This window comes from Nicotiana tabacum, chromosome 7 (assembly GCF_000715075.1).
Source record: "Nicotiana tabacum cultivar K326 chromosome 7, ASM71507v2, whole genome shotgun sequence".
Classification (NCBI taxonomy): domain Eukaryota; kingdom Viridiplantae; phylum Streptophyta; class Magnoliopsida; order Solanales; family Solanaceae; genus Nicotiana; species Nicotiana tabacum.
The window spans coordinates 20019468-20038747 of NC_134086.1; the positions used below are offsets into that span (position 1 = coordinate 20019468).

Below are 19280 nucleotides of genomic sequence, written 5' to 3' on the forward strand. Positions count from 1 at the left end.
CCTCAAAACTCCATCATCTCCTAATGTTACCTGCTTGGCATCACTGTGCTGCACCGTGTCCCTAAGGATACATAAATGAGGGTCATCATACTGCCGATCTCAAATATGCTCCAATTAAGAAGAACGAGCGACTGTGCGAGCCAACACACAGCTAGGCTTAGAAGCATCCAACCTCACGAACTGATTGGCCAAAGCCTGAACATCCAAAGCAAGCGGTTTCTCACCAACCGGAATATATGCAAGGCTGCCCATACTGGCTGACTTCCTACTCAAAGCATCGGCCACCACATTGGCCTTTCCCGTATGATATAAGATGGTGATATCATAGTCCTTTAATAGCTCCAACCACCTTTTATGCCTCAAATTTAGCTCCTTCTGCTTAAATAAATACTGCACTCTTATGATCCGTGAACACCTCATATGACACGGCATATAGATAATGCCTCCAAATCTGTCTTTATTTTGTCACCAAAGATATGTATTTAATTTGTCACCGAATATGTCTTTAACAATCATTAGAAAAAAATGATGAACTATGATAAAGAAAGGAATGAGAATTGGCAGGACAAAAGAACAAAGAATTGGAGTGTAACAACCCGACCGATCATTTCATGAGTTATAGCCCTGTTTTCCCTATTTCTATTTTTTATGTGTTTAAGTTGTATTGTATGGTATCGGGTTGGTTGGTTCGGGTTCAGAGTGGTTTTGGAGAGGATAGACACTTAGACTCCTATTTTGAAGTTAAGTTGGAAAAGTCAACCGGATATTAACTTATGAGTAGATGATCTCGGATGTGAATTCAGATAGTTCGGTTAGCTCCGTCAAGTGATTGTAGACTTAGAAGCGTGTTCGGAATGTAATTTGGAGGTTCGTGGTAGATTTAGGCTTGAATTGACAAAATTGAAAATTTGGCGTTTCTCGGTTGGCAATGGAAATTTGATACCGGGATCAGAATGAAATTTTGTAAATAGGAGTAGGTCTGTAGTATCATTTGTGATGTGTGTGAAAAAGTTTAGGTCATTCAGGTGATGTTTGATAGGTTTTGGCATCGTTTGCGGAATTCGGAAGATTAGAAGTTTTTAGGCTTGAATCCGAGGATGAATTGGTGTTTTGATGTTATTTGGAGTGTTATGAAGGTTTAAATAAGTTTGAATTGTGGTATGTGACTTGTTGGTATTTTTGGTTGAGGTACCAGGGGCCTCGGGATGAATTCGGATGGTTAGCGGAAGAGTTGGAAATTTGTTTGAGCAGCTAAAGCTGCTGCTTCTGTTATTGTGAGCAGTTAATTTTTTATCATGTTTAAATTTATTCCCACTTTTCTCCACTCACTACCCACTTTCCCCACTTTCTCCACTCATGTTCCACACTCTCCCCACTTTCCCCACTCATGTTCCCCACTCTCCCCAAAAATATTTCCTCCACCCAATCTTCATCATTTTCTGGGCATAAGACACACATCATATTTTTTTTTAGAAATGGGCTCCCAAGCAAAAACAAGAGAAGAGATCTTCTTCATCTTCTTCTTCATTTATCCAGGCTAAAAGATCAGATTTCTCTACCCCTAAAAAAATGGTGCAACACAGAGAGCTTCTTTCTTCTTCTTATTCAATATCCATAGAAAAACACACACAAAATTCAGGGAACTGGCTCACCTCCTCTCACGCGACTCTAGCGACCTTCACTGACCTCCCAAAATTCATCTCACTCACTCTTCTCTTATAGATCCTCACCCACACGCAAGAGCAAAAGAAAGGGAGCACTCTCTGATTTAGAGCACTGAAATTCCGCAAAAGAAGAAGAAAACATAAATAAAAAGAAAGAGGACAGGAAGGATATTTTCCGAATTGATTGAGTTTGCTGCAGTTTATCTCCATGTGTCTGGTTTTCTAAACATTTTTGGTTAAAAAGCGCTGTTGATTTTGCTGTTCTCTGCATAGTGGGACTCTAATTAGCTGTTCTAGCCTCTATTTGGCTTTCTCTTCCTCTAAGTTGAAGCTTCGAGCTGTTAGGTATGGTTTCTCCTCAAACTATTGTAAAATCTATTAATATGAAGCTATGATTGCTCTCTGATTCATCTGCTGTGTACTGTGAGTTTGTCGATCTTGGTTTAGTTTTAGTATGAAATAAATGTCATCTGTGTTAATTTTAATCAGAAAGTAAAAGGATGCCTTTGTAAAGAGAAATTTTCTCATTGTTTGAATCTTGTAATACTATAATAGGAGGTCTTCGTGCTGTAAATTGAAACTTTCTACATGAAAACTAAAGCTTTAATTGACTTTTCATTATTACTTGGTTTGTTTTCCGTGAAGAACTTCTGGCCAATGTAACGCTATTTAAGCTCATTCAAAAAAAAAAAGGAAAAACAATGACGAGTAATGTGTACCAAGGTGGATAACTTTGGTTTTATGTTGTAAATTGAACTCAATATACAATCACACCTATACTGTCATGTTTTACATATTCCCGTCATATTAGTAGTACAATTACATCAAGGTTCATCGTAGATGTCTCATGACAAATTGAGTAATCAGCATGGTTGAATAATTCTGCCGGTTAGAAATGAAGTTAAAGTGATATGCCCTGTTATTATGTGGTTGCAAATATATATTTCTTTCATAATAATTCCATACCCAAAAATCAGTGTTTCGCTTGATTTCAAATTAATTTTAGGAGATAAATCACAAACATCGTAGCTTGCCTCAGGCACGATTAATAATTTATCGTGATTGTGGGTACGGTCCCGTGACATAGTTACGATACCTAATTCCCAAATTTGGGGTGCATTTCATGTGACCCGATTATAACAACTTCGAATAATAAAACCCTTTTGTAATAACATGGGGCGTGCCATGCCAAATAAAATCCCAAAACCATGGCCCTCACTTAATTAATTTTAACCCTTTAAAAATCGAGGTGTGCCATTAGTTTAATTTTTCATGGCCTTCACAAATTAATTTAGGTGTGCTACTAAATTAATTTCCTTAAACTCGGGTATGCATTTGATGTGACCCAACTCCAATTCTCAACAATGTTAAATAAAATGTGTCGTGGATCGCGGGTACATTTCATGTGGCGTGGTTCAAGACATGTTTTAAATAACGTTGAATCTTCCTAAAAATAATTAAAAGCGATTTAATAAAGTTAAAATGTACCATAGGCTAAAACATGTATTAAAATCAGATAATAGGCTGATTATAATAGTTTAAGTGACCATGTTAGAATCACGGAATCTGAGAATGCCTAATACCTTCCCTCGGGTTAACAGAATTCCTTACTCAGAATTTCTGTTTCGCAGACCTCAAAAGGAAAGTCGAAATCTTCCTCGATTTGGGATTTAAAAATAAATCGGTGACTTGGGACACCAGAAAACAAACCATCCCATGTGGCGACTCTGAACAAAAATAAATAAATAATCCTATTTCGAATAATGTCACTTAAAGTGGAAAAACTCCCTTGTACTACCTTCGGTTGTGTAAAAAAAGGTGTGACAGCTCTGGCGACTCGGCTGGGGATCGAACCCAGAATCTCTGGTTCAGGGTTCAAGAATTCGAGCTTAGAATAGCTGTTATGATTGGCTTTATCTGTTATCTGATTTTTTTACATGTTTGAGCCTAATGTGCTAAATGCCGCTTTTTACTGCTTTGATTTTATGTGAACTGTATATAAACTGCTACGAAACCCTTCCTCTCTCTAAGTCTTCTAAATCATGGAAAAGGGTGCACTTCGTGTGACTTCACTTCTGTTTAGAGTCTTACCCAATTTTAGAACGAGGCTCGGACAAGTTGCAAAGCCGATGAAGCTTCTGTATTCCCGGTACGCTACCCCCCCTCGGCTCGAGTTGTCCGTTCGGGTAAGCCAGGTCTAGAACAATAAACCCAAGTTTCAAACCTAGTATAACAAAGGCTCATGCCGGATCCCTAGTAGGATTGTTTGTTTGCATCACATGCATTTGACTTACGAGACTCAACATAGGGGTTGGGTCTGTCTAAGACAGGTGTAGCCCAAAAGGAAAGAACATCCTGATGCATCCTACTTGCTACTTGTGCATTTATTTGCTTCGAATTTGTATGTTGACCGACTTATGAATAATAGGAGAAAAGTTGGGAAAAGAAAATCAATGTGAGGGCTCGGAGAGATAATCACATGTTTTGAAAATCAGTGTCCAAAAATATGCAGAAACTCTGTCAAAATTTTGACAAAATATTTCTGTTTGAAAAATAATTGGTTTATTTTCGTCCAATCTTCCCAAACTACACCAGTTTGATTCTCACTGGATGTGGGATACGTAGGCAACCCTCATCGGGTCGAATTCCCTTTTGCAAAAATAGCCCAAAAACAACACAATTTTAGTTTTAGTCACAAATAAGTAGGGTGATGTCATTCTTATCTTAAATAAGCCGAATGTCCCCAAAAGGGCGCCAGAAGGCTGTTTTTGCAAGAACGGCCACCTCTGGTCATTTTGTTTTTTATTTTTTATTTTTCGACCGATTAGTAAGCACAGCCTTAAAATCTTCTTCCCCGAAGTGCTGAAAGGCCCTATCTGCAAAATCGGGTTTTATTTTTAAGTAAAATTTTGAAAAAATAGTGTTACTCTTTTGGGTCAAAATGAGTTATTAAATCACCTTAATAAATGTGCAGGATGAGCACAAATGAAATTGAACCCTTCACAGCCCTTAAAGAGATCCCCTTACAGCTCCACATGTGGTGGAATGATCTAGGAAAAGGCAGTAGAGAAACTGTGGTAAAAGTTCTGGGAGGCCTCGTCGGACTGTTGAACATCAAGCCAAGGTTGGACATAATTGAAGCTTTAGTACCTTTTTGGGACCCAACTCGCAATGTGTTCCGTTTCTCTAACTTTGAGATCACACCCACGCTAGAGGATGTTGCGGTTATGCGGGCCTTAATGGAAACCTTAGAAGTCGATATCCAGTGTCACCAAGACTGGTATCTCCCCACAAATTTCTGGATCTGTTGAGTATTAGTCAGAATATCCAGGATGGAAGTTTATCTAAAGGTTATTGCACTTTCCAGTTCTTGTATCAACGCTATGGTAACCCTCGAGGTTTTGAAAAGCCGAACACTGGTGTGACCCATGCCGGGAATAAAGACAAATGTGAGGCAAGGCGGGGTTTTGCTTTTATAGTAGCATTCTTGGGTGTTGTAGTCTTCCCGCGAAAAGATGATAATATAGAGGTAGGTCTCGTAGGAATGATCGATGTTGCAATCAAGAAAGCCAATGACACTGTAGTTCCCCTGATCTTATCTGAAATCTACCGAGCCTTGACTATTTGTCGGGGAGGGGGAAAGTTCTTCCAAGGCTGCAATCTGTTATTACAATTATGGATGCAGGAACATCTCTGCCACCGAGTTGGGTATATGAATTACGGTATGACCGGTTTGAGTTGCATTGAAGAATTTGAAAGCCGAGTAGTGGGTATTGAATTCCCCGAGGGGACTGAAGCTTGGCTTGCACATTTGAGCTCATTGACTGCCGATAAAATTGAGTGGGCATTCGGATGGCTTCCTGTCACCGAAGCAGTATACATGTCAGCTGAAGTGTGTTATCTCTTCCTGATGGGCATCCGGAGCATCCAGCCGTATGCTCCCCACAGGGTTTTGCGCCAATTAGGAAGATTTCAAACCGTCCCCCATGACGAAGATTTGAGTAAACATGTCATTGAATTGGGCCCAAAAGCCGTATTTTCAGAAGGGAGAATTCGCCATGTGTGGAATGAATGTAGATTTCTTGAACCTAAGACCATGGTGCGAGATCTAGCTAGAGGTGAAGTGGACCCTAAGTACATTTTTTGGTTCGGTAAAAGATTTCAGATTCCTGAGAGACCTGCTAAGAGAGCCCATGTTCAACAATTTACTAGCGACTCGCAAGAACAGTGGGGCTGGTTGGCAAAAGAAGAAAGCTATAGGGCCAAAATAAGCCAGTTAGAAAGGCAAGTCATGGACCTTCAGTTTGAAAATAGTTTGCAAGCCACCACAGATGAGGGAGAAAAGAAAAAACTAACTCAAGAAACTGAATCTCAAAGCTCAAATCAGGAAGATGAAAATAGCTGCTAGAAACCCGGAAAGAAGCCGAGCAGATGAAAGGCTTATAAGCAGTCTGAAAAAGAAAGCCCTTGAGTGTCAAGATGACCTAGAAAAGTCTGAGGCCAATCTAGCAAAAGCCCGGGCTTAATTAGTGGTAAATGCAAAAGGTTGGACACAGTTTGTACAACAAATGAAGAGAAAATATGAAGGGACAATCACCAGTCTGAGAAGAAAGGTAACTACTCTTGAGAATGAGGCAACCAAGCAGGCTAAAGATTTCGAAGCTGGCAGGGAACACTGTTAGGATTTGATGGCTCAGATGGAGGAAGGAATACAACAATTGCAAAATCATCACCTTCACGACTCTCAAGTGTTAGAAGCCAGGAATCAGCAGGCCGGGCGTCTGCTTCAGGAAAAGGGTAGAATCCGAGAAAGGGTTAGAGCCATTGTCGACTACATTGTTATGAAATGCCAAGCATGTGAGTACATGACTCTAACCACTTTCTTCGCTGCAGTGAGGACATTTGTCCGCCAGATAATGAGTGATTTGGAGCGACTTCAAGGGGATCTCGCATATAGGCCCGTGGCGGGACCGAATGATGTCCCACGGGCCCAGGAGTCGAAGCCTTAATGTATTCCTGATTTTTCATTTATCGAGTATGTATTTTGGTTTATTTTGAGTTTGTTTGCAGTTCCAAGAAAATGAGTAGTTTGAAGTCCTTTGTAATAGAAAAGTTTAGGAGTTTTTATTATTAAAAATCGAAAATACCCAAAAAATAAAATAAAATAAAAAATTTCTTTATTTTTCGCATTTTTTTTTGAACTACGTAATGATTTGATTCACGCGGCATCGTGATACGTAGGCAATCTTCATCGTATTCGATCACGATTTTGTAAATAACTCCAAGAAGAAAGAGATGTGAAAAGAAAGACCCATAAGAAAAACCCAAAAAAGGAAGAAAAGAGAGCCGAAGAAAAATCAAAGGAAAACTGAGAAATGAGAGTGAGAAAAGAGATAAAAAAAAGTGGAAGATTGGAAGTGGAAAGAAGAGAAAATCAGGTAAAGTAAGTAAAGCTGGGATGAAACATGCAACCGTTGCAATACACGTAGAAACACATTTGACTGTATAGGTGCATCACACCCCAACATGTGATTACCTATGTGTTATTTGCTTCAAACTGACCAGTTTGTTGTCTGCCGTTAGTTAGGTTTTAAAGAAAGGTGATTGGTTTTGTGGTAGTCTGGCGTCACATCCATACTTCACGAGGTCGAAGGGAAGCATTGAAATGACTCTGCCAACGGTTCCTATTACGAATGAGAGTCCGATCTCGGGCATCCCAACTCCAGAATCGGCATCTGTCGAGGAAAATAGGTTACTACGTCTCCGCATGATGGAAATCTAGGACGCCTGGGCAAACGGAAGAGAACCACCAAGTGCAATCCCTGGATTTCCCGAGCTTTTTCCCAGGGCAAGTGGGACCTCCAACAGCCCAATAAACTATCCAAATACCCCACTAGGATACCCTACTATTTCCGCCAACTTTGTGGGAATACCTTCTAAGGCTCGCCCTCAGGTGTTAGATTCAGGTGCAGCTTCGAATATCTTCACTGCTCCGCCTTGTTCGGCTACGGCACAACCTACACTGCCTATGCCCAGCTTTGACCCATCCTCCTTCACCTTCCAAACACCATCTTTACCACTGGAACCTACACAGTTTCCCACCTATACTTACTCCCAACCACCCCGGTATGAGTTCACCGCAAGGCATAAGAAAGCGACAAAAACCCCGGAGCAAGAAGAGATTGCGAAGAAGATGAGGAGTATGGAACAGAGTATCAAAAGCATACAAGGCTTGAGTGGACATAAAAGTGTATCCTATGCTGACTTATGTATGTTCCCTCATGTGCATCTGCCATTGGGATTCAAAACCCCAAAATTTGAGAAGTATGATGGAAACGGTGATCCTATTGCTCATCTCAAGAGATATTGCAACCAGCTGCGAGGAGCCAGTGGGAGGGAAGAACTCCTCATGATCTATTCCGGAGAAAGTCTGGTTGGCATCACATCTGAGTGGTACATGGACCAAGATATATCCCGCTGGCACATCTGGGATGACCTTGTTAGAGATTTCGTCAGGCAGTTCCAGTACAACATTGATATTGCTTCAAATAGGAACTCATTGACAAACTGGAAGAAGAAATCCTCGGAAAGCTTCCGAGAGTACGCAGTTAAATAGAGTGAACAGGCCTCCAGGGTAAAGCCTCTGATGGATGAGATTGAAATGGTCACATTTTTCCTCCAAGCTCAGGAAGCTGACTACTTCCAAAATATGATGTCCGCAATGGGTAAACCGTTCGCTGAAGCCATCAAGATTGGCGAAATGGTTGAAAATGGGTTGAAAACGGATTGAATTCTAAGCCAATCCGCCATCAGAGCTACCTCCCAAGCCATTCAGGGTGGGTCTGGAGGAGTAGCGAAGGGCAAGAAAAAGGAAGAAACATCCATGGCTGCGTTGGGTGCAAGAAAACACCGTACTCCCAGATCCCTTTTCTCAGAAAAAACCCCGCAACACTATTACCCCCACCAAGACGTAACATATGCTCCTCAGCCATACACGGTCATGAATGCTCAACCTTATGTCCGGCCATAACAACAAGCCAACCGGAACTAAGCTCCATTCTCTAGAAACCAACCTCATTACCAAAACCACTACAACCCCAGCCTCCACAAAACAATTTCCACCTTCGTGAACTACCCAAGAGGCCAAATTTTACACCAATTGGCAAAATCTACTCCAGAATGTTACCAAAGCTTGTTCAAATGGGTTTGCTATAGCCTGTTCCTCAAACCAGGAAAAACCCAGCATCACCCGCTTACACAGCCGGTACCCGATGCGCCAATCACTCAAGGGCAGAAGGGCATGACACAGATGATTGCTGGACTCTAAAGAGAGCCGTGGAGAACTTGATAGAACAAAGTAAGATAGTGTTAAGGGATAAAGATATTCCCAATGTGACTAACAACCCACTGCCGGCCCACAACAACAGGCCGGTAATTGGAATGATTTGTGAGGACAAGGAATTTGACCCAGCATTGAAGGACATCATTTCCATCACTGATGTAATAAAGAAACCAAAAGCTGCCCGGAAGCAAGATAAAGGGGAGAAAAAGAACAAAACCACCCCTCCAAAGTCAGAGAAGAAAGTTGAAGTTGAAACTAGGGCAATGCCTCCAAAAGACGTTGTTCTCTATGTCCCTCGAGGCTGCAAAGAAAAGTAGATGACTTTGAGTCCTCCCAGGAGATTCGAGCTGAATAAGAAAACCCAAATGTATGTGCCCAAGGGCGCTTATGTGATGTGGGGGCCAATTAATCCACCAAGGCTGAGTGAGCCCGTAGTTATTAGCCGCACATCACAAAAGCCCATGACGGATCCTACCGCTGTGCCCTGGAACTACAACAAATCAGTGGTGACTTACAAAGGCAAAGAAATATGGGGAGAAGTTCAAGAAAATAACCCAGCTGAAAAGTATTTCTATTTGGAAGAGGTGAACAATGCCACTAGAAAGCGCTTCCCATCTAAGAAGCCCGTGAGTGCCGAAGAAGTGGAGGCCTTCTTTCGAAAGACTTCTGTAGAGCAGTTGGAGAGAATAGCCGAAAGATTTTCGCAATCAACTAGATCTCCTTCAGCAAAAATGACTTGCCCCCAGAAAGAGCCGCACATAACAAAGCCCTGCACCTGACAGTCAAATGCGAAGGGTACTACGTGAAAAGGGTTATGTTGGACGGAGGCTCTGAGTTAGACATTTGCCTGCTCTTAACTCTACAGCGTATGGAAATCGGTACCAAAAGAATCCGACCCAACAACGTCTGTGTACGTGCCTTCGATGGTATCAAAAGGGACACGATTGGAGAGATTGATCTGATTCTGACCATCGGCCCAGTAAACTTTGAAATAACCTTCTAGGTTCTGGACATGGACACATCCTACAACTTTCTTTTGGGGAGGCCCTGGATCCATGCAGCGGGGGCTGTACCCTCTACTCTTCACCAGATGGTGAAGTTCGAGCACGAGGATCAAGAGATTGTGGTCCAGGGGGAAGATGAACAATCAATTTATCGGGACCATCAGTCCCGTGTCTTGAAGCAAGACAACGGAGCGAGCACATAGTCTAACAAGCCTTTGAAATCGTGGTCACTGATCAGTGTGAAGAAGGAAAACCTTTCCCTCAACCCTTCCTTTCTAATGCATCAATCATGGTGGCCAAAGGAATGATTAGGCATGGCTACAAACCTGGGAAAGGGCTTGGGAAATCATTGCAAGGAATAGCTGAACCTATCACCCTGACCGCCAGTGAAAAGTTCTTTGGGGTAGGCTTCCGACCTACTCCAGCTGATGTAAAATGGGAAGATGATAGAAAGAATAATGGTTGGGTCTTGCCTCAGCCGGTGTTGCATCTATACAGCACATTTATCAAGACGAAATACAATGAGGAAGAGGAAGATAAGGCCTTTACAGCCGAAAAAATCGAAGCAATCTGTGGGGCTATGAGGAAGATACTGTATGAAGCCCACATGGTTCAACCAGGGGAAGGCTCAAGCACCGCTGAGGTGCTGTCTATGGGACCTAATGCCAAACTGCAGAATTGGAGGTCACGCCATTCCCAATCAGGCAGGAATCCCGGTAGACCTGTCCTGCCAATTTTTCTTCATCATGAGTTATTCCAGGGTGTAACTCGGATGTTTTCTTTAGTTTCTTGTCTTTTAATTTCCAATGTAAACCCTGTTATCTTCAAATTCAATGAAATGAAATCAATATTTCATCGTTCATCTTTCTTTATTCTTTCTGATTCAGTTATTTTTCTCTTTTATTTATTCTTTCAGTTCTAATAATGTGGCTTTAAATAACATGACATGCTTGCGGACTTCATGCCCAGATCCAAACACGTTGTCTAACTGTGAAATAATGAACCAAGAACTGAAATACGATGAAGAAGTGGCTTTTAGGGAAATAAATCGAGAGTTGGAGCAATTTGAGAATAAACCTAAGCCGAACTTAAATGATACCGAGCTAGTTAATTTGGGCAGTTCTGAAGAAATCAGGGAAACCAAGATAAGCATTCACACAGATGGAAAAACCCGGGACGCATTAATCCAACTCCTATTTGAGTTCAAAGATGTGTTTTCTTGGTCATATGACGACATGCCAGGACTAAGTGTTGATTTGGTGGTTCATAAGTTGCCGACTTACCCCGACTACCCCATTGTCCAGCAAAAGCAAAGAAAGTTTAAAACTGACATTAGTGACAATATCAAAGAAGAAGTCACGAAACAGCTAAAAACGGGGGTGATCCCAGTAGTTCGATATACCACATGGCTAGCTAATGTAGTTCCAGTGCCAAAGAAAGACGGGAAGACCCGGGTTTGTATGGATTACAGAGATTTAAACAAGGCAAGTCCTAAAGATAACTTCCCTTTGCCTAACATCCATATACTTGTTGATAATTGCGCCAAACATGAGATACAGTCCTTCGTGGATTGTTACGCAGGATATCACCAGGTGTTGATAGATGAAGAAGATGTAGAAAAGATAGCTTTTACCACACCTTGGGGTACAAACTGTTACAGAGGCATGCCATTTGGTCTGAAGAACGTCGGGGCAACCTACATGAGGGTCATGACTGCCATTTTTCATGATATGATGCACCAAGAGATAGAGGTATACGTGGACGATGTAATCATCAAATCCAAAACTCAGGATGACCATGTTCGGAACTTGAGAAAATTCTTTGAGCGGCTACGCAAATATGATTTGAAGCTAAACCCTGCCAAGTGCGCATTTGGAGTCCCATCTGGCAAACTCTTGGGTTTCGTAGTCAGCCGAAGGGGCATTGAGTTAGATCCAACAAAGATAAAGACCATTCGGGATTTGTCTCCTCTGAAAACCAAGAAGGATGTTATGAGTTTGTTGGGTAGATGGAACTACATCAGTCGGTTCATTGCCTAGTTGACCTCCACATGTGAACCCATATTCAGGTTGTTAAAGAAAGATGCGGTGATCAAATGGACAAACGAGGGCCAAGAAGCTTTCCATAAAATCAAGGAATATCTGTCGAATCCGCCAGTGTTGGTCCCACCTGAGCCAGAGAGGCCTCTGTTCCTGTATCTGACCATCTTGGAAAATTCTTTTGGTTGTGACCTCGGGGCAACATGATGTGACCAGAAAGACAGAGCAAGCCATTTACTATTTGAGCAAAAAGTTTACCAATTATGAAGCCAAGTACACTTTACTGAAAAGAACTTACTGCGCTTTAACTTGGGTCACTCAGAAGCTGAGGCATTATTTGCAGGCCTACACCACTTACCTCATAACCAGGTTGGATCCTTTAAAATACATATTCTAGAAGCCAATGCCCACTAAGAGGTTGCGAAGTGGCAGATCCTACTTACGGAATTTGACATAGTCTACGTCACTCGCACAGCAATGAAAGCCCAGGCATTAGCAGATCACCCGGCTGAAAAACCGGTTGATGATGAATACCAACCTTTGAGCACTTACTTCCCGGATGAAGAGGTAAATTCAGTTGAGGCAATATCCGAAGATATTAATACTTGGAAAATGTTCTTTGATGGAGTGGTAAATGCAAAAAGTGTTGGAATCGGGGCAATCTTGATCTCACCCACTGGTCAGCATTATCCAGCCATGGCCCGACTTCTATTTTTCTACACAAACAACACCGCCAAGTATGAAGCCTGCATTATGGGTATGAACATGGAAATTGACCAAGATATCGAAGAATTATTAATCATGGGAGATTCAGATTTGATTATCCGACAAGCGCAAGGAGAATGGGAGACTCGAGATGTCAAACTTATTCCCTACAGGCAATATATAGAAGATCTTAGCAAGCGGTTCAAGTCAATAGAGTTCAGATACATCCCTCGTTGTCACAATGAACTGGCCAATGCACTTGCTACTTTGGCCTCGATGCTGCCATAACCAGGTAATGCCCATATTGATCCCTTGGAAATCCAAATCAGGGAAAGGCATGGCTACTGTAATATGGTTGAGGCGGAACCAAATATTCAGCCATGATATCATGACATCAAAAGATTTTTGAAAACCAAAGAATACCCCGAGCAAGCCAGCGGAGACCAAAAGAGAACCATTAGACGGCATACAAGTGATTTCTTTATTAGTGGTGATGTCTTATACAAAAGGACCCCGGACCTCAACTTGTTAAGATTTGTTGATGCCGAAGAAGCCGGAAGAATCATGTACGAAGTGCACGCAGGAGTGTGCGGACCCCACATGAAGGGGTATGTTTTGGCAAAGAAAATCCTTCGAGCAGGTTATTACTGGATGACCATGGAAAAAGACTGCTTCAGTTTGGTTCGGAAATGTCATCAGTGTCAGGTGCACGGTGATTTGATTCATGCAACTCCCACAAAACTGCATCCCATGTCAGCGCCTTGGCCATTTATTGCTTGGGGCATGGACGTCAGTGGGCCAATCGATCCAAAAGCCGCAAATGGGCACAGATTCATATTGGTCGCCATCGACTATTTCACGAAATGGGTTGAAGCAATCACTCTCAAATCTATCACCAAGAAAGCTGTGGTAGATTTCGTGCACTCCAATCTTATCTGCCGTTTTGGAATTCCTGCAACTATTATCACAGACAATGCTGCAAACTTGAATAGTCATTTGATGGGGGAGATATGCGAACAATTCAAGATAACGCATCAGAACTCTACTCCTTATCGGCCTAAAGCCAAAGGTGCCATCGAAGCAGCAAACAAGAACATCAAAAAGATTTTGAGAAAGATGATTCAAAGTTCCAAGCAGTGGCATGAAAAGTTGCCTTTTGCATTGTTAGGGTATCGTACTACTATGCGCACGTCGGTCGGAGCAACCCCGTACCTTTTGGTTTATGGCACTGAAGCCGTAATACCCGCGCAAGTTGAAATCCCTTCTCTCCGGATCATTGTTGAAGCTGAAATTGAAGATAGTGAGTAGGTCAAAGACCGTCTGGAACAGTTAACCCTGATTGATGAAAAGCGAATGGCCGCAGTCTGCCACGGGCAGTTGTACCAACAAAGAATGGCCTGTGCTTACAATAAGAAAGTACGGCCCAGAAAATTTGAAGTGGGACAACTTATTTTAAGGCGTATTCTTCCTCATCATTAGGAAGCAAAAGGGAAATTTTCTCCTAACTGGAAAGGCCCATACATTATCTGAAAGATATTACCAAGAGGAGCGTTATATCTGGGAGATATCGAAGGAAACGACCCCGAGGCAGCTGTGAACATAGACGCGATCAAAAGATACTATGTCTAGTCCTTCTACAGCAATAGCACTATCCGACTGGGATGACAAAGGCTTTCATTCTTGCTACCCCAAACACTCCAATCCTTTTGCTAACCCTTTGAGCCGGTTACTTTTCTTTCATTACCCTCTTTAAAACTCAAAAAAAGGAAAGAAAAAAAAGAAACAAAAAACATGTTTCCCTGAACTACGTTCGACTTGATTCCAAAAGGATACGTAGGCAGCCTCTCTCCTGGGGTTCAGTTACACCAAAACAAAAATCAAATTTTCCCCAAAAGTGAAACTGGGCAGATGTTATAATGGTTCGGCGATGATCCCGCCTGAATGGTTCCAAAGTTGTAATTCGATCCAACTCTTTTTACCCAAACCTTGTTCAAGTCCTTCCGATCAATCGGCGAAAGGTTTTCAAAATCGGAGAACCCAGTTGTTTGGATTCAATGCAATCAAGATAAGAGAAATAAAATGAGAGAGTTTTATTGGTGAAAACCTACGGGCACCGTAAGGTGATGGTGAGCAGAGAAATTGAAAAACGAGAGAGTCTTGTTAGTGAAAACTCGTAAAGAACACTATAAGGCAACGGTGAGAAGAGAAATGAGAGAGGTCGATTGGCGAAAACCCGCAAAGGGCGTTGTTAATTGAAGAAGAAACCCCTCACTACCATTGGTACTGAAAGAGTCCTGGCAAAATTTCTTGGTTTTAAAACACGGGTCGCAATGGGTTTATAAGAAGTTGGATAGTTGTGAAGATCAGGTATCTAGTCCAAGAAGCATGTCATATCTATTGAAGTCCGCATGCGCTCCAGATAATTCTTTTTCTTCTTCCCTGAAAGGGACACTTCTCCTTAAATTCACTTTTCTTGTCCTTTGTTTTATTTTCTTTGAATCCCTTTTGGTCTAACTCTGTTCTAAAACTAATACAAAGAAAAGGTGGCAAGATTGGTCTTACCGGGTTCTACTTAACAAAATCAAAGTCCAAAGAAAAGTACCCAGCCTCAACAGGAGCATCAAGTCGATCCCGATTGACCATGATGGCCGATGCTTTGAAATCAAAATCATTGAAAATGAAAAGAAATCCAAGATCAAAAGCCCCTAGCGGCAAAATAAGGTGAAAAGACCAAAGCCCCACGTGGTTGAAGCGTCATATGGAAAGTTTGGAAATTTGAGTTCCTTGGTTTAAGGAGAGAGATAAATCTTCAGAAAATCCAGCAAACGGCAGAGGTTCTCACTAGAAGAGTTGGGCCGCGATCAAGTGATCAAAACAGTCAAGGCCACGAAACCAACCACTGTTTCAAACTAACAATTGTTCTTTATTTGAAAAAGTGAAACAAGTGCAATCCAAAGCAACCATGCAAGAAGCAGGTGCAACCAAAATGGAAAAATAAATGTGCAAGCGCTAGAAACAGCTTTGCAACAATAATCAACCCAAAAGGGAAGTCTCCTCCAAATTCTTTCCTGCATTTTTTTACTAAAAAATGAATTGAACTGAAAGAAAATAGATAAAAAAAAGGAAAAAAAAAGAACAAGAAAAAAAGAAGAAGGGCAGTTTAGAAGCCACAATATCAATCTTTTGCCTTTTTGCCAACATTAGGGCTCTGATCCCTGAGTTGAGATTTTTAGACATAGGGCCTCCACTCCGTAGTCGCCTTTTGCCAATATTAGGGCTCCAATCCTTGAGTTGAGATTTTTAGACATAGGGCCTCCATTCCCTAGTCGCCTTTTGCCAACATTAGGGCTTCAATCCATAAGTTGAGATTTTTAGACACAGGGCCACCATTCCTTAGTCGCATTTTGCCAACATTAGGGCTCCAATCCCTGAGTAGAGATTTTTAGACATAAGGTCTCCATTCTCTAGTCGCCCTTTTGCCAACATTAGAGCTCCAATCCCTAAGTTGAGATTTTTAGACATAGGGCCTCCATTCCCTAGTCGCCTTTTGCCAACATTAGGGCTCCAATCCCTGAGTTAAGATTTTTAGACATAGGGCCTCCATTTCCTAGTCGCCTTTTGCTAACATTAGGGCTCCAATCCCTGAGTTGAGATTTTTAGGCATAGGGCCTCCATTCCCTAGTCGCCTTTTTGCCAACATTAAGGCTCCAATCCCTGAGTTGAGATTTTTAGACATAGGGCCTCCATTCCCTAGTCGCCTTTTGCCAACATTAGGGCTCCAATCTCTGAGTTGAGATTTTTAGACATATGGCCTCCATTCCCTAGTTGCCTTTCATATGACCTCCATTCCCTAGTCGCTATTTGCCAACATTAGGGCTTCAATCCCTCAGTTGAGATTTTTAGACATATGACCTCCATTCCCTAGTCGCTATTTGCCAACATTAGAGCTTCAATCCCTCAGTTGAGATTTTTAGACATAGGGCCTCCATTCCATAGTCGCCTTTTGCCAACATTAGGGCTCCAATCCCCGGGTTGAGATTTTTAGACATAGGGTCTCCATCCCTTAGTCGCCTTTTGCTAACACAGGGTCTCCACTCCCTGGTTGATTTTTAGTGTAGATATAGGGCTCCACTCCCTAATCTCTTTCCCAAGGATACACAATCCTTATTTTATCGCTTTCAATTAAAGAAATAGTTTAGATTTTAGTTACAAAAAACTCACGAAATTTTTCTAGTAAAAACTGGGGCAGAAAAAATTCGTTTGTTTGTTCGTTTTGGTGTCTGAGCAGGTTTTACCTCGAGGCACAGGGTTTGAGGTGACCAAAAGAATGAGTCTCAATCAAGAATAAAGAAAAGAAGAAAAAGATTAAAAAGAAGTAAACTCAATGTGCGAAAGTGGAGAAAAGATATGGACTGCTCAAGACGTGATTGAAATCACAATCTTTCCAAGTCCCATCTTGATCCGAAAAGTTGAAGATGAAAGAACTAGCACATGTAGCTAACGAGCAGCAAGATTCAGATCAGATTCTGCAGGAAGAACCAGCCAAGGCTCAACATCAAGCTTTAGAAGATATATAGATAGGAATCTTGTAACTCGTAGTTGACAGGCTTAGCTAGTTTAGTTTTTTATTTTTTATTTATGTGTAATAAGGAGCTCAGCAAGCAGAAACAGCAGCGAAATCATAGCTTCCCGGTAGTCCCAGCTACCAAAACTTCCAGAACTACACGCGACTTGATTCCCTTATGACCCAAGATATGTAGGTTGTCCAAAATCAGGACTCGGTTGCACCCTTTCCTTTGTTTATTTTCTCTTTTGAAAAAAGGGATTTGTTAAAAAATTAGTCACATGGCTCACCTTATCTTTGTTTGAAAACTCTTCATGTTTCCAAACAAAGAGGGGCAACTGTGAGCATCTAATTTTTGACTATGTTTGAATTTATTCCCACTTTTCCCCACTCTCCCCGCTTTCCCCACTCTCCCCAAAAATATTTCCTCCACCCAATCTTCATCATTCTCTAGGCATAAGACACACATCAGATTTTTTGTAGGAATGGGCTCCCAAGCAAAAATGAGAGAAGAGCTCTTCTTCATCTTCTACTTCATTTATCCAAGTTAAAAGATCAGATTTCTCTACCCCTAAAAAAACGCACAACACAGAGAGCTTCTTTCTTCTTCTTATTCATTTTCCATAGAAAAACACACACAAAAATCAGGGAACTCGCTCACCTCCTCTCACGCGACTCTACCGACCTTCACTGACCTCCCGAAATTCATCTCACTCACTCTTCTCTTATAGATCCACACCCACACACAAGAGCAAAAGAAAGGGAGCACTCTCTGATTTAGAGCACTGAAATTCCACAAAAGAAGAAGAAAACATAAATAAAAGAAAGAGGGCAGGAAGGATATTTTCTGAATTGATTGAGTTTGCTGCAGTTTATCTCCATGTTTCTGGTTTTCTAAACATTTTGGGTTAAAAAACGCTGTTGATTTTGCTGTTCTCTGCATAGTGGGACTCTAATTAGCTGTTCTAGCCTCTATTTGGCTTTCTCTTCCTCTAAGTTGAAGCTTCGAGCAGTTAGGTATGGTTTCTACTCAAACTATTATAAAATCTATTAATATGAAGCTATGATTGCTCTCTGATTCATCTGTTGTGTACTGTGAGTTTGTCGATCTTGGTTTAGTTTTAGTATGAAATAAATGTCATCTATGTTAATTTTAATCAGAAAGTAAAAGGATGCCTTTGTAAAGAGAAATTTTCTCGTTGTTTTAATCTTGTAATCCTATAATAGGAGGTCTCCGTGCTGTAAATTGAAACTTTCTACATGAAAACTAAAGCTTTACTTGACTTTTCATTATTACTTGGTTTGTTTTCCGTTAAGAGCTTCTAGCCAATGTAACGCCATTAAGCTCATTCAAAAAAAAAGGGAAAAAATGACGTGTAATGTGTACCAAGGTGGATAACTTTGGTTTTATGTTGTAAATTGAACTTAATATACAATCACACCTATACTTTCATGTTTTACATATTCCCGTCATATTAGTAGTACAATTACATCAAGGTTCGTCGTAGATGTCTCATGACAAATTGAGCAATTAGCATGGTTGAATAATTCTGCCGGATAGAAATGAAGTTAAAGTGATATGCCCTCTTATTATGTGGTTGCAAATATATATTTCTTTCATAATAATTCCATACCCAAAAATCAGAGTTATGCTTGATTTCATATTAATTTTAGGAGATAAATCACAAACATCATAGCTTGCCTTAGGCACGATTAATAATTTATCGTGATTGTGGGTACGGTCCCGTGACATAGTTACGATGCCTAATTCCCAAATTTGGGGTGCATTTCATGTGACCCGATTATAACAACTTCGAATAATAAAACCCTTTTGTAATAACATGGGGCGTGCCATTCCAAATAAAATCCCAAAACCATGGCCCTCACTTAATTAATTTTAACCCTTTAAAAATCGAGGTGTGCCATTAGTTGAATTTTTCATGGCCCTCGCAAAATTATTAG

General features: G+C 41.2%; 1 protein-coding gene across 2 annotated transcripts in view; it reads left to right on the forward strand.

Moving 5' to 3' along the window:
- Positions 1–1407: 1407 nt before the first annotated feature.
- Positions 1408–19280, forward strand: part of LOC107765503 (uncharacterized) — a 34016-nt gene continuing 16143 nt past the window's right edge. Inside the window, exons 1-2 of one of the 2 annotated variants that reach the window (XR_012711514.1) lie at positions 1408–2009; positions 4639–18335. The gene's annotated coding sequence lies outside the window, so the exon portion shown is untranslated. The remainder of the gene's footprint in view (positions 2010–4638; positions 18336–19280) is intronic. The other variant, XM_075256993.1, reaches the window with a different exon arrangement.